The sequence below is a fragment of the Notolabrus celidotus genome, chromosome 19 (genome assembly GCF_009762535.1).
Source record: "Notolabrus celidotus isolate fNotCel1 chromosome 19, fNotCel1.pri, whole genome shotgun sequence".
Lineage (NCBI taxonomy): Eukaryota > Metazoa > Chordata > Actinopteri > Labriformes > Labridae > Notolabrus > Notolabrus celidotus.
In genome coordinates, this window is record NC_048290.1 from 16,200,888 (window position 1) to 16,207,691 (window position 6,804).

Below are 6,804 nucleotides of genomic sequence, written 5' to 3' on the forward strand. Positions count from 1 at the left end.
AGTGGAACAACATTAATTCTTCAAATATCTCCTTCATGTTTGATCATCGTTTTTATTCCACACCACAAGTTTTCAGTCACTTCTCTTTTTCTGGTACAACCAAATGTAGAAAACAAAAAATGCATCATTTGATTTTTGGTTACTGAATGACAACCATGAAAAAAAAATGGTGGAAATATAAAATTAAATTAAATTAAAAAAAGGGGGAAACAAAAAGAAAATGATTCAGGTGAGGTGAAGTTTTGGTGGATTGGATAATTTAGTCAAACTTTATGATTGGGGAGGAAAATGCTTTAAAATGTGATCCCACACAGTTCACGTTTCACCTGCTGTGAAACTTTTGGAGTCCCATGGCAACTTAACAATGGACCAAAAGTGATTCTGACCTTTGACCTCTTGCTGCTGTTCTGACTTTAACACACAATTTAAATGAGTATATATAAAATAAACCAGATTTTTCTGTTTTATGGAGCCCTTAAAGTCCTCGAAGATGACATTTAAAAAACATTATTTTCCATTGACAACTTAAAAATATAGTTATTATCAGACTTCTTCAACTGACCATCCGAAATAAAGTCTTAGTTGCAACAAAGTGGGTTGATCTAACTCACACCAATAAGTAGTCACAAAGTGCTGTGAGTTAAAATACAAGAAGTTCTTTAAGCTAAATTTGAATTAACAACTTTTGCAATGAAAAAACATCATCATACATTTATTTGCACTGATCTTGACCTTTGGTTTCAAATCGCTCTAAATATTTGGACTCATAATTTCATCACCGTTAATAGAAAAAGAAAAAGCACATTTAAACCCTTAAAAATTAGTCAGCAAGCAAAAGAGAAGCTCACATGTTGCTTGATGCTGTAAAGCTGATCAGTTATGGAAGACAAAAACTTTGGAAGCGCACCAAAACGTACTCTGGCTTGACTTTAATACATGTACAGAATACTTTGGGAGCTATCTGGACTTTAGTTGAGCTGGTTCATCTTGCAGTGGAGATTGAGTGCACCCCTTTATCTTGTAGCATAATTTTGATGCAGCTGATGAGCTAGCTAGAAAAAAAAGTGTTGTTTGCGATTTTTCACTCTTGATTCCATCAATTACAAAACATTTTATTGTCCAATTTTAGGCTGATTTCAGTTTTGTTCATTTGCACATTTTGTTCTGTCGCTCACCCTCTCTCCTACTGTGCTAATCTGAATCTTCACCAGTGTTTACATCTTATTTTTCGACATCTGTTTATGTTTGCACTTGGTGTTGGTGCGCAGCTACCACTCTGCAAGTACGAATAAGTAGCTTACAGAGAGAGCGACAAGACACAATTACAGAAGATTGGTATCAGGTGTTGGGTAGCAGGATTGCATTGGCAACTCTCCTTTTTCAACTTTGCTAAACAGCGAAACAGTCATGAAAAAAGTGATTTTGTATGTGAGAAAAAAAGAAAGAAAGAAGAAGTGTTTTGTTAGATTTCATGCCTGCAATGAGAAAGCCTTTGGGGAATTGGTGAAGAAGTCTACTGGGACTGAAATCTGATTAAACAAATCAAGTAGTTTCAGATCAAATCTATTGGTAATATTATTGTGACTAGCAGATCTAGACTGTCATCTGCTTACAGTGTTTTCCCTTTACATTTAATTTGCAGTTGCAGATTTTGAAACATCGTGTTACTTGTTATCATTCATTCTTTAAATTCAGTGGAAACAAGTTTGCAAGGTTTTTATCAGCAGGTCAACGGTCAGACTAACGTGAGATGCAATGCAAAGTTTTTTCTGCAAAGCGTAGAGACTGAAATGACAGGAAAGGATGATGAGAATAAGGTTAATAATAAGAATCACAATGCATTACACAGCTAGCTAATCGTAAATATACTCATGCATAAGATCTGGGCTATAGCACTGCTGTATGGATGATGTAACTGTGATGCTAGCATTATAACACAGGACACCAAAAAAGTTCAAAATGATGCATAAAATCAAACTGAACTGTGGCTGGATTCAAAGTAAAAATCAATGAATTATAGAAGCCAGTATCATTTTGGGTTGGAACAAGTAAAATTCTGGCATTGTTCCAACAAGTTTCCCAAACTCAATCATATCCACATCTGGGGAACAACAACCCCTATAAAAGAACCAGAAAAAATAAAGCTTTGAAATCATAACTTCCTCAATCCTCTGCAAATCGGACTGAGAGAAATACATCAACAAGAAAGAGAGCATAGAAGAAGACAAGCATTTTTCATTTTTGGTTTCAGCGCACCTTTTTAACTATTACAAAAAATCACAACTTAAAAATGTGTAAAGCTTTTTCCCCACATTTGTTTTGTTTTAAAGTTACAGTCACCAAAATAAAAAGGAAGAAGAGCAAGTGAATAATTTATGACATACGCTATTATAACATTATCCTAACACTAGTGTCTATGAGGTATATCTGCAACAGTTTGGTAAAGAGAGCACAGTCTGCGCACAACTCTCACACAAGTTCATCTCCATGTTTTCTTCATTTAAAGCTTTGCAACCATTTGAGGAGAGAGAAAGAGGATGACTGAGAAAGAGAGTGGGCTGCATTTCCACTGAAAAAAATCTTGGAATAGTTTTAAAGTTTAGTTTTTTGGCTCCTTTGCCCTCCCATACACTCTCAGCTGGTTACAGTCATTGCAGCTGTAGTTTCATTCACTCATATCTGTGCAGAAACACAAGTAACATCTGATTCGACTTGATCTCCTTTGCACAGCTGTGAGAAAATGGTGAGATCTGGGCCACAAGATGCTGAAAAACAAAACCTTTCCAGCGGAAACGAAGCTCAGGAAAGTGAGAGAAGGAAAGAGGGTGAAATAAAAAAAGAGAGTAAAACAGAACAGGTAACCTTTGGTATTAACTCTGGGTTCCTTTGCATTGATTGCATTGCAAAGTACCAGAGAACAGAGAAAACTCAAGCGCTTGGCATAAGCAGCGCTGAAGTACTCATTTTATAGGAATACAAAATTTACAGCACAACAGAGAGGTCAAGACGTCGCTTTGGTTCAAGCAAGGCACTCATCCAAGGTTATCTCATACTTTGCAACTAAAGCGCTCTTTACGTCTTTGTTATCAGAGTTTGAAAATGCAAAGTGCAACATTAAGAGTCTGGAACTGACCTCAGACCAGAACAAGTGAAGGATTTGTTGCCGTTTGGCTTCCCTGATTGATTCTTAAGCCAAATGCTTGTTGAGAGGGACGCCAAATGGCACAGCTGAATGTCAAATCCCACTTGTGTGTATTGTGAATTTTATGATTAAAAATAAACCCTTTTAACAAACTGAATCAAAAGAGAGCTCAAAGTTTGAGAAAGGGAAATGGGCTTGTAGGTATTTGGCGTGAATCCTTAGTTTTTATTCTCCATGCTGGTGAAAACATATCTGCTTAATGGTTGTTTTCTGGAATGATGTCATCACTATACTTTTATTAAACGCTTTTCCAAACAGTGAGGTGTCATCAGCATAAGATCGAAGCTGCAATTCAGTATTCTCATCCTTTTCAGGGTTGGGTTTTGGGAGGCAGTCTAAGAACCATGTCGATGTCTGGCACTGAAACAACAGCTACAGATTGTTGTGGCATTTTGGGATTCCTGACCCGGTAGATTCTGCATGAAAGTCTATTTAAAGCATGCCTATAGGTATCCTTGAGCAGCAGGATGTTAATGGTTCAACTGAAGTTGAGATTTGACCGACTTCACTGACAATTACAGCTGCAATGAGTAGTCCCTAAGGCTTTCTACAACTCAGCAAATAAGCTTAGAGGCTCAGCAGCGTTGCATTAATGCTGTTGCTATGCAGCTCAAAATTGATGACAACCAGCCGTGTAGTTACCAGGTTGAAGTGTGAACAACAGAGAATGTTGTTAGACATAAAATCAGCCCGAAGGAGGCTTGCTGTTGATGAGGATGACTATATATATCACACCTTCTTCTCAAAGATGTTCTTTAAAGGACAAGGCTTTCAAATCTGCTGCTATGTTTCAGTGCCAAACAGCATTTTAATTTGTATTTAAGTATTAAGGCCTAATTATGCTTCAAACAAAGTGCTTGAAAAATTGAATAACCCCATTTGAAACAGCTGCAGAAATTAGGGTTGTGAGGTTCAGCTGTCTTTTTCTTTGACATTTTTTGGTCGTAAGGGTCACAAACTACACTTTTTTGCGGTGGAAGGCACCGAAACTATTTGGTGATGTTAAGGATAAATTGTCATTATTTGGGTTAAAATATGAGCATATATGCATTATATGTCATCACATTACATTATTATGTTTCGTTACATTACATGGAGTTACATTGTGTTTCATCAAGTTAAGCTAAGTTACTTCCTGTGATGTAACTTTGTGTTACATCTCGTATAACATTAAATTACTTTACGTTATGTTATGTTAGCAAGATCAGCTAAGTTACTTTCCTGTGACGTTACATTGTATATCTTAGGTTTCGACCATAACATTCCATTTCGTTATATTGAGTTAAGAGGTTAAAATAAGTTACTTCCTGGGATTTAACTTTACGTTACATTGTGTATAACATTACATTACTTTACGTTATGTTATGTTAGCAAGTTAAGCTAAGTTACTTTCCTGTGACGTTACATTGTATATCTTAGGTTCCGTTCCGTTCCATTCGTTTACATTGAGTTACATCATGTTTCATCAAGTTAAGATAAGTTACTTCCTGGGATTTAACTTTAAATTACATTGTGTATAAGGTTACATTACTTTACATTATGTTTCGTCCAGTTAAGCTAAGTTACTTTACCGTGATGTTAAATTCTATATCTTAGATTCCGTTCTAATACATTGCATTCTGTTCCATTGAGTGACAAGGAAATTACATTGTTTCTTCAAATTGAGCTTAGTTACTTCCTGTGATGTAACGTCACATTACTTCACTTTACGTTACGTTGCATTATGTTTTATCAAGTTAAGCTTGCTACTTTCCCGGGACGTTGCATTCTATATCTAAGGTTCTGTTCCCATACATTCCATTCAATTTCTTTATGTTGAGTTATGAGTTACATTATGTTTTATCAAGTTAAGATTAGTTACTTCCTGTGATGTAACTTTGTTACAATGTGTATAACATTACAGTACTTTATGTTGCGTTAAATGATTTGACAAGATAAGCTAAGTTACTTTCACGGGATGTTACGTTACATTGTGTATCTTTGGTTCCATTACATTCCATTTCGTTACAGTGAGCTAAGCTTAGTTATGTCCCCTGATGTAACGTTATGTTATCGTATTGTTTCTTTGGGTTACCTACGTTACATCACATAACTTTACGCTACGTTACGTGACATGTTTTGTTCTTTTTTTTAAATATTGGGCTACTGATCAGATCATGATTGGAACAGACGACCAGGTTTTCCTTCCTCCTGACAGTGGTTACTTTCTAAAGTAGTGGTGAATACTGACAAGTTTGAAATGAAACGTATTCTGCTTAAAATCAGAATAGTGTGTGACGTCTATTTCTGTTTGTGTTCCCTGATATCCAGCATCCAACCGGACCCTGCACTACACAGGCCTCTTCTCCCTTCACATCTATTCTAAGTTAGGGAAAAGAGACAATGCAAGGCCAAGAGAGGGGAGAGAAAGAGGAGGAGGAAGAAAGAGGGAAAAGATAGAAAGAGAACATAAAGAGGTGGACTGAATGTGTCATTATCCTTAAGAAGAGAAGAGTGAGAGCAAAAGCATGGAGCTGAGCGCAGACCGCACTGAAGAGGACAAAAATCTTTGGTTTCTTTGGTTTCATCAACACGATTAAAAGGACAAATGGAAAGTCAGTGAGGTAGCCTCTCTGGTTCTCACTATTGAAATAGAAAGTTTTTTTTCTTTTTACATACGCACAAAGTCAGTCTTGGAAGCAGCTAGCTTTAAGGGACTCCTCAGTTTTCCTTCCTAACGAGTGAAACAAGTTGGTGTGTTTGCATTCACGCAGTTTGCACACAGCTGGAGTTGTTTTTATCTACCTGGAGAAGCTCTTATCCCAACACCTTAAACAAACTGGAAAAAAGTATGTATGTATATATCTCTGAAACTGGGTTGGATCTGCATTTTTATTTAAGACTTGTGCAGCTTGTTGGGTTGTATTTTACCCCTGAGTGTACACCAAGTGATTTGCTTTGCCTGAAAAACCATTTGGTTGCACACCTTTAAGAAATCTACGATTGTAGTTCCTGTGGCCAGATCACTCTATCTTTTGTAACTGCAAGACAAAACGGTTTGGTATCAGCTAAAGATAGCTTCAACGCCAAAAATCAAATCTTAGCAAGTGTAATAACAAGTATAACATCTTATTTTAAGAATCTTGTCCCATGCACAGAGGCTGTGGTCCTCAGAACGGGCAGCAATGGTTGGATTCCAACCTGCAGCCCTTTGCCCCACCTACTCCCTCTTCCCAGTTTCCTGCTCTACCCACTGTCCTGTCCTCTAAATAAAGGCATAAAATGTTTTTAATTTAGTCAGGCAGGCTTTTGAACATTAGGATTTAAACTTTCACAGATTAAACATATGAATAAGATCTTAACCAGGGTAGAAGCTGCGTGGATGTAAACACACTCTGTTTATTGGCCTCTCAAGGATTCCAGTTATCTTTGGTGAGTCAGTTTATATCAACGTGTGGCCCTTACGTCGCCTGATCAAGTGTCACTAGAACATCAGTCTGAAATTCATTGCTTGTTCAACAATGGTTAGTGGGATGCAAACAAATTAAAGACAAAGCAACCAATAAATTCGCCATAAAAATCACAAGGAAGAAAATAAATTCCGATGCAGTGCTCATCATTTG